A 9,710-nucleotide genomic window follows, 5' to 3' on the forward strand; every position below is an offset into this window, starting at 1 on the left:
CCCCTGCCGTACCCGACAGGGCCTGGTACACAGTTGGCAATGGTTTTGGGAGACCTACGCGCCTGAGCGCGGACTCGAAGGGGCGTAACCGTGAGGGAGCAGTACTGCCCCCCGTCTGCGCCTGGAAGGCATGATGGCGCTGGAAGTATCGGAACAGGTAGCGATTAGGAAGACCATACTTCTCCCGTAATTTTGCAAAGGAGGCAAATGAACCAGCCAAAGTCATGTCCCCCAATGTCCTAATTCCTTTTTCCGGCCAAATGTGAAAGTCAGGGATAGACATAAAATAGCTCAATGCTGGGTTATTCCACAGAGGGGCGTGCGGTGACATGTTTGTAGTGCCGGGGTAGAGGGACCCACATACATCAGTCCAGGTGCTAAGTGTTGTTTTCATAGGGGCCGTCAGGGGGTAGGGCGCCCCCGCCCCCCTATAGACCAATCCCGAGAGGGCGGCGTAGGACCCCATCAACGCCGCCTCCGTTACCACCGCAGCATCCCCCTCCTCCGCAGTCAGCCAACGGTGAGCCACCACCATCTGCCCCGCCTGGTAATACTTCTTAAGGTTAGGTAGAGCTAGGCCCCCCTGGGTCCATGGCTCCTGGAGAAGGCTAAGCCTCACCTGTGGAGTCTTGGAGTTCCATACAAAGGTGGAGAAGAGTCCATGCATCTGCTTAAAAAAGGCATTAGGGAATACACGTAGGGGTATTGCGCAAGAAGTACAGTAAAACAGGGAGCACCTTCATTTTGATGAGATTGGTGCAACCAATGAGAGTCAGTGGTAGGTGCATCCACGCTTCGAGCCTGCGTTTAGTGGTCGAGAGTAAGGGAAGCACATTTAGTTTATAATAATCGCCCACATCTGCAGTGATGGTGACCCCCAGGTAAGTAATTCGGTCAACCCATTGAAGGGGGAGATTGGAGTCCGCCCGTAGGCGGGTTATCGGACTTAGTGGTAGGATATGTGACTTTGACCAGTTCACCCGCAGCCCCGAGAACACAGCAAACTCCTCCAGTATTGTCAACACTGTTCTCAGAGAAGAGTTAGCATCGGAAAGAAAAAGTATGAGATCGCCCGCGTATAACGCTAGTCTCTCCTCCACCCCTCCAACACGGATACCTGCAATATGCGGGGAAGATCAGAGGGCCTGCGCCAGGGGTTCCATCACCAGAGCAAACAATGCAGGTGATAATGGACAGCCCTGACGCGTGCCCCTCTCCACCTGAAAAGGTGCGGAGAGAGCATGACCAATCTTCAAGGCCGCTCTGGGGTTATTATACAATATATCTATCCAGCGTTGGAATTTTGGTCCGAAACCCATTGTATTCAACACCCGGGCCATGAATCCCCAATCCACCGAGTCAAATGCCTTTGCTATGTCCAGGGACACCAATGCTCTAGTACTCTCTACACCTTAATAGTCGGGAGATTCCTCTGGTCCGCCACCAGGTGGGCCAAGAGTCTGCCATTCTTGTCCCCCCTTTTCAAAGAGGGATACCCCGCAGGGAGCACTTAGTCATCTCTACGCATAGGCGTCACATCTCTACGCATAGGCGTCACTACAGGGGGGCAATTGCCCCCCCTGTGTTATGCTTTGCCCCTCCGCTAAATTAAGCAGCGGTGCAGTGGCTCCAGTACTGGTGCTAGTATACGAGCAGCTCCAGCGGCTGTCTGTAGAGATCTGGATATAGCTGTATTGTCAGCCCCGCCCCCCTGCTGCTGACTTTGAAGTTGCTGAGCCGCACTGTGGCCGTAGCTGTGAGCCTGTCATGAAGTGTGTGAAGCTCCTCACAGTAAGTTCTCCCTCTGCTCTTAGAGGACGCTCGTTTTTTAACACTTGCTCCTGGTCCCAGGTGGAGATGCAGGGCATGTGAATACATAAGTCTGTGAACTGTCAGAGCACTTCTCTTGGTGCCACCGGAGTTCTGAGGGTAAGGGGGGAGGGGGAAGAGACAGAGAGTGAACCTGGGTGCAATGCCATAAATTAAAGATCTTTGTACTGTCGGGAGTGTGCACTGTGCAGCTAAATCCTTATCAGATTTGGAGACCACCAGTTCAGCAGATAGTGACCCTCATGGACAGCACAGGGGTTTAACTGTTTGTTTCCCAGCTGCAGCAACAACTAATACAGTTATACAGTGACTGCTACTTCAGTGACCATGATGATTATTTATTCTACAGACATGCAGGACAGGGCTTACTATGGGGCTTTTTTCATGGAATATAAAGTTCCTCCTTTTGGCTAATTTTCTTTAATACCATCCTACAGTTTACAGAATGCAAACTCCTCACGCCTTTTCTCATTTGCAGTGTCCCTGGCTTGAATGCTATATGGAGGCACTAATACCGATACGGGTATCTCTGCCGATACTTGGCATTTTCATGAGTACCCATACTTGTGAAAATGCCCCAATACTAAACACAGAAACTGGTGTTCTATCAAGGTTTGTGACTATGCTGGAATGTGTGACCAGTCACGTGGTCACACGTTTTAACGTAATTGCACCTAGTTTTTTGGCGGTGGAATGTGTGACCGCCCATTAGGTCAAGCATTGCAACGCTTTGTCAGCTGTTCCAGGACACATCGGCATCGCATGTGCAGGAGAACCCATCTGCATTACCCCATCTGCCTGGAACATGTGATCGGTCCTCAAATGTCACTCAAAATGTCACTACTATCTGACTTTGTGAATGCGGTGGAATGTGAGGTCGCACTCACAAAGTAAGGATAGAATTGACATTTGAGGACCAATCAGGAGTTTCAGGCAGATTAGGTAATGCAGATCGATTCTCCTGAACATGCGCAGTGAGCAGATCTGCCCTGGAACAGCAGACAAAGTGTTGGAATGCTTGACCTGATGGGCGGTCACACATTCCACCGCTGTAAAATTGGGCAGGATTACGTTAAAATGTGTGACTGGAAAAACCACAGCGCCAATCACAGGCACTGAGACATATCCCGATCTCTGCAGCTGCGGACTGGGATAATGTCTCAGTACCTGTCATTGGCGCTGCGGCGCTGTCAGCTTCCTGGCGGGCTCGGCACGTGGAGCTGCGAACACGCCCGAGCCCATCACTAGTCCTCACATCACCCGACCATTCACACTAGTGTTAGATGGATGCCAAAAGTGGCAGCCAGGGGTGGGGGGAAGGCAGGGGAAGAGGCAGAGCTGGAGGTTAAGTTGCTGCACCATGGGCCTCTGGGTTATACTTGCCCCCTGGGCTAAAAGTTGCCGGTCAGCCCATGCTGTATTCCACTGCCGGACACCGAGAGCTGGTTAAATTGCGGATGGCATTGGCGCCCGGCCGTTGCGGTATGGAGGATTGTGGGCGGCGTTGGACTACATGTCACAACCGCGGGGTGCCGATGCCACCCGCAATTAAATCGGCTCATCGGTGCCCAGCGGTTGCGACATACAATGAAAATTATTAGTGCCCCCCCAGATTTGACTGTTGTATCTTATGTGCCCCCCCTACATATTGTTCCTAGAGTCGCCACTGTCTCTACGTGGTGTAAATTGAGGGCCCATCGTGCCGTACGCAGCGCCTCCAGAGATGTCTCCCCCGGAGAATCTGCGAAGGCTGCCGCACAGGCAGTCTCCTCCCTCTGCAGCCCCTCCAAGGTGGCATTAAATGCTAGTCGAGAGGCCTTAATAGCCGATACATATTCCCCCCTCACATTCGCTTGAAGGCATCCCATACTACATTAGGAGCGGCCGTACCTTCATTCACGTCCCAGTAGCGGCCCATTGCAGGTAGTATATGTTCAGAAACTGATTCCACACTAAGCCAGCTCGGCGAGAGCTTCCAACACCCAGAGCTCTCCGAGCCCGGAAACAACAGGGAAACTAATAGGGGTACATGGTCCGACAGCCCACCGGGCAGATAGGTAGCCCCGGCGACCATTCGGAGTAGTTCCCCGTTGCCAAAGGCCATGTCAATTCGGGCCGAGGAGCCATGGGTGTGGGATAGATGAGAATACGCCCGCCGTCCTGGATTCTTCCACCTCCAGATCTCCTCCAATCCGGCCGTGTCCGCCCAGGAAAGAAGTTCCAATCCAGCCGGTCTGGCCACATTGGAGGAGTCCAGGGAAGCGTCCAGTATGTTGTTAAAGTCACCTGCAATGAGGACCGGCAACGGAAGGAAGGCCGCCAATTTTTGAAATACAGTATAGAGGATCTGCACCTGGAATGGGGGTGGAACATATACATTAACCACAGCCACCTGTAGGGCGTTAATGGTGAGGATTAAAATAAGAAACCTACCCCCAGGGTCAATGATGGTATGCGAGACCGAGCATGGAAGGGACCTGCTAACCAGAATCGATACACCCCTGGCATACACCGAGTAGGTGGCATGGTACGTTTTAGGAAGCCATGGGCGTCTCAATGACAAAACCTTGCTACCCGTCAGATGAGTCTCTTGTAGGAGAATAATATGCGGGCGTTGCAGTTTCAGATAATTCAGAATCATAGAACGCTTGAACTTGTCATTGAGACCCCTCCCATTCCATGACAGAATATCAATACGATCCCTCATAGCAAAACCAATTGCACATGTGCGGCCAAGGATAGCTTAATGGACACCTTAGGCCTAGTATACATATCAAAGAGAACATCCTCCCGCCGCCCAGAGCACGAAATTGGCACACCCTCCCCGCAACAAACAATCCCATAACCAACATTGAGAACTCCCTTGCTTTCTAGTAGACGGAACAACAACAATACAGTATCAACCCTCTAGAAGCTTAGACCCAAACTCCCAACCAATTGTCAAAGCACCCCCAGTTAGAAGTGTCCCAGTGTGGGGATAAAAAACACCCCAAACTACCAAAAAGAAAAAGGTGACGGGCTAAACTAAAAAACAGCCAGTTCCAAGTGTAGTGAAGAACTCGTTGCCTCCTTATGGAAGCTTGGCCAACCGCATAAAGTGTATGGCAACTTCTGGGCCTTGATGAGGTGACCATTAGAATGCTCGGGTGTTGCAGCAGCACTCCCCGGTCCCCACGTAATGGGCTCCTGACATGTAGAAAAGTATATTGGGCTTACCGGACAGTCACAGAGGTAGGTGAGATGGGTGGACCGGGTAAGTGAGCCATACCAGAAGGAGCTCCTCTATCGCAACACATCCAGCCAGTCTCCCGCCTGCGTCACGGTGTCGAAGAAGTGAGCCTTGCCTGCATGTTGGATACAAAGTTTACTCGGATAGAACATGCCATACTGTATTCCCTTCTCCGGAGCCTGCGTCTCCCATCAACGAACGACCTCCTGCGTTTCTGGATCGCTGTAGAAAAGTCAGGGAAGAACCGGAGTTGCGCATTCCCACAGCACAATTCAGGAGACTTACGAGCTGCAGCCAGGATCCTGTCTCGGTCTCTGTAATTCAGGAATTTGAACAGGTGTTCAGCAAACTGAACCATATCTGTACCCACCTCACCCTCTGGGATTCCCACAATGCGCACATTATTCCGCCGCATGCGGTTTTCAGCATCATCCACTTTTGCAGCCAGCGCCCGCACGGTATGTTGCAAATCCGTAATCGTGGCGGTATGTCCCTGCACTTCATCCTCCACATGCGACACCCTCGTCTCAGCAGTAGTGAGGCGCGTGCGGATTTAATCCAGGTCATGGCGGATTAGGGTGCATTATGCCGCCAGGTGATCAATCTTGGCTGTAAGGGTAACCTGGCACCCCTCTATTGCTGCAAGGATCGCGGAGGTCCCCGCTCCTTCCGGGGATTGCGACCTCGTGTCCCCAGAGTTAGAGATCCGGGACGGCTCACCACTCACCCCCTCCACGCCGACTCACTCCATGTCCAGCAGCGGCAGGAGAGGCCCAGGAACGAGCACAAAGGGAATCCAAGATGGCGCCGGCCTTCCCCTTACCCGTGCCCTTCGCGTTCTAGGTGGATTTCCTCTGTGAAGCGGCACGTCTGCAGGACTTGGCAGACATAGATCTGCTCCCCAGTGAGTCCCACACGGGATAGAGGGTCAAGTGCTGCCAGGTAGAGCGGTAGGCAGGAGAAAAACAGGATGTTACGAGCGGAGGCAACGGAGCTTCACAAGACACGTGCACTCAGGCTCACATCGTGGCCACGCCCCCATCAATTTAACCTTAAATAATGATTTTAGCTTTAGTATATAAGTATGAATTCTGTTTTATAGTTTATCTGGAAGCGAAGGTCTAAACTCTTTCCAACTATATTCTTTTTTTTTTTTTAAATTGACAATTTTTATTTTGAAAATCGCATATATGAGTTACAAAACTTATGACATCATTTGAGGTATCAAAAAACATGAAGCGTTTTACCAGAAATCACAACCCAGACATTGTTCCATATACTTTTGTAGGTTTGTTTCTCTATATCTTATATATAACAGGTTTTTCTTATATTTCCTACCAACCTCTCTGAGAGTCGTGATTACATCTTCTTATGGCTCATAATATTCTGTTCTGGATTAGCTTATCTATTTAAGATCAATATGCAACAAATACCTTCTTACATTATGTATCTGCAATTAAACTAACAACCTTAAAACATCATAAAGATATAGTAATAAGAAAAGAGAAGAAAAGAAAAGAAAAGAAAGTGTGTGTAGTATTCTTCCAGGATAGCGTTCTATATGAACAGCATGAGCAACCTATACCAGTGTTCCTCCTGTACCCCTGTCCCTCTGATTCCTTACTCCAGGACCTGTCCCCCCCACGCTCCCCCCTTGTCTACTCCTCCTCCGCCTCTCAGTTCGTGCATTCCTCATAGACATCCAACGGTCTCCACACCACTTTATGGGCTTCTACTGTATTATTTAGCCGTGCTGTCAGGTATTCCATAACTTGCACATCTTTGATTCTGGCAAAAAGATCTAGTTTCGATAGGGGAAGCTTTCGTGAGAATATGCGTCGTCAGTTTCCTATGAGCCCTTGAGAGGTCTGGGAAGGGCAATCCTAGCAAGAAATGTATGGGTTGAGCGGAGAGTGTCTGTGCCACTATTTGTTCTAGGATGCGTTTGACTTCTCCCCAATAGGGTTGAATTCCTGGGCAGGTCCAAAATATGTGGAACAGGGTGCCTCTTGCACCATCACACCTCCAGCAATTTGGGGATAGCTTTGGGTTGAGTGTATGGAGAAAATCCGGTGTGTGATTTTCTCTATATACCGAACAAATTGAGGACTTTGCTGCCGTCCTCCATATACGTTCCCATTGCTGAGGCGAGATTGTGGTCGCCAGGGCGTTTTCCCATTTCCGCATATAAAGGTGGCCTGTCTCTTCCTGCCCTGAGTCCTTATTTAGCCTGTTGTAGAGAAATGAGATCATGCCTCTAGAGGAGTGTGGAGCCAAACATTGAGTCTCGAATGAGGTACGTGGGGGGAAGGTCAATGTTTTAGCAATTGACTGAGCAAAATGTTTAATTTGCAAATATGAGTATAAAGCTCTAAGTGGGAGATCATGTTCTTCCCTAAGTTGTTCAAAGGGCAGTATTCTATTTGTAACCCTATCCAGTAGATCTCGAAGGGGAAACAGACCTCTGGATCGCCACATCCCCACCCATTCCTTAGATATCCCTGCCTGTAGTTTTGGGTTCAGTAGGAAGGGAGTCAATGGGAAACGGGCCGTCGTCAGGCCTTTGGATATCTTAACCTTATTCCATATTTCTAACGTAAGCCCCATGGAGGAAAGCAGAGCGCACTGGATTGGACCATAACAGTGCATTCGGGTGGACCGGTGCGAGCCATAGGCCTTCTATGTTCGCCCAGCTCGTAGGGGGATCAAGCCTTGATAGAGCCGGCACCACTCTCAGTTGGGCCGCTTGATAATATGTAGGGAAATGCGGTAAAGCCTGACCTCCCTTTGCTGTCGTCGCGTATAGTATCTTCTGCGACACCCGGTGTCGCTTCCCCTCCCATAGATAGTGTAAAACCTCTTTTTGAAAAGATTTCAAATCCATGGCTGGTATTCTAACTGGTAATGTGGTAAAATGGTACAGCAGCTTCGGCAGCAATGTCATTTTAACCGAGGCCAGTCTACCCATGAATGACAATCTCAAAGATTTCCATTTCTGTAGTTGTAACCGTAGTGATTGAAACAAAGGTTTGTAGTTAGTCGCATATAGTGAGTGTATATTATTTGTAATAAAAACTCCCAGATATTTAATTGTTTCACTTTTCCAGCTGGAGGGGAATGTGGTTTGTAGTGAGATCAATTGAGTGTGAGGTATATTCAATGGGAGAACTTCAGTTTTGCCTAAATTTAATTTATAGCCCGACACCCTGGAGTATCTATGAAGTTCCGATAGCAAGTTTGGTAATGACCGTTGTGGGGACATTAGTGAGAGAATTACGTAGTCTGCGAACAAAGCCAATTTATAATCGTGCGTTCCTATCTGTATCCCCGTGATATCTGGTGTCTTGCGAATCCGTGCCGCAAGGGGTTCAATACATAGAGCGTACGACAAAGGGGACAACGGGTACCCCTGTCTAGTGCCGTTGCGTATCTGCAAAGCTGCGGAAGTCGCTGTTCGCAATTTTATAGATGCTGAAGAAGTGGAGTATAGTGCATGGATCGCTTGGGCAAAGGGGCCCCTGATTCCCACACGGGACAGTGTCGCATGTAGGAATGGCCAGCTAAGCCTATCAAAGGATTTTTCGGCATCTAGGCTGATCAACAGTGCCTCCTTTTTCTCCTTGTTTACAATGTCTACCAGGTCCACAAGTCTACGGGTATTATCCCCTGCTTGGCAATTTAGCACAAAGCCCACTTGATCATTATGTATAAGTGTGGGCAGTAATTGGGCTAGACGATTCGCTAATGTTTTCGTAAAAATTTTGAAATCCGAATTGAGAAGGGCTATAGGCCTGTAATTTGCACATAGCTCCCCATCTTTGTCTGGTTTGGGAAATACCGTTATGTGAGAGGTCAGGAACGATGTGGGTATTACAGCACCATGTAGAAAACCGTTAAACATGCTTGTCATATAGGGGAGGAGGGTGTCTATGTATGTCTTGTAGTATGAGCACGGGTATCCGTCTGGTCCTGGTGATTTTCTGTGGGCAGGGCTCGGATAACGTTCCTTAGTTCGTCATGTGTGATATCCGAGTTTAAGGCCTCTAGTGCTTCGATTGTAACTCTTGGGAGGTCACACTCTGCCAGGTAGTTCTGGACGCGTGTAGTCAGTTGCATATCAATTGGAGTAAAGGCTGTATCTGATAGATTGTAAAGATCGGTATAATAGTCCCTAAACACTTTAGCTACATCGTCTGGATGGTGTTGTAGTGTGCCTCCTCTATCTCTAACTGCCGTCAATCCCCTACCATTAGCCTCCTCCCGTAACTTGAAATGAAAGCGGGAAGCTAGTCACAAACGACAAGGAGAGGGCAGAGGTGCTGAACGCTTTTTGCTCCTCAGTATACACTCGGGAGGGAAACGGGTTTGACACACATGATAAAACTCCCAGTTTAACTCAAAATATACCCCAGTGGTTGACGGAAACCGGGATACAACAAAGACTTAAAATGCTCAATGCAAACAAAGCAGTGGGTCCGGATAACCTGCACCCCAAGGTACTTAAGGAATTAAGCCAGGTTATAACTAGACCATTAATCCTCATTTTTAAGGACTCCTTAATGACTGGTAGGATCCCCAGTGATTGGCGGAGGGCTACGGTAGTCCCAATATTCAAAAAGGGGGCAAGGTGCCAACCTGGGAACTATAGGCC

General features: G+C 49.2%; 1 long non-coding RNA gene across 1 annotated transcript in view; it reads left to right on the forward strand.

The window, feature by feature from the left end:
- Positions 1-9,499: 9,499 nt before the first annotated feature.
- LOC108800251 overlaps positions 9,500-9,710 on the forward strand; it is a 16,554-nt gene continuing 16,343 nt past the window's right edge. The window contains exon 1 of the long non-coding RNA XR_001942083.1: positions 9,500-9,532. This is a non-coding gene — a long non-coding RNA (uncharacterized LOC108800251). The remainder of the gene's footprint in view (positions 9,533-9,710) is intronic.

The sequence above is a fragment of the Nanorana parkeri genome, unplaced genomic scaffold, assembly GCF_000935625.1.
Source record: "Nanorana parkeri isolate BGI_ZX_2015 unplaced genomic scaffold, ASM93562v1 scaffold1970, whole genome shotgun sequence".
Taxonomy (NCBI): domain Eukaryota; kingdom Metazoa; phylum Chordata; class Amphibia; order Anura; family Dicroglossidae; genus Nanorana; species Nanorana parkeri.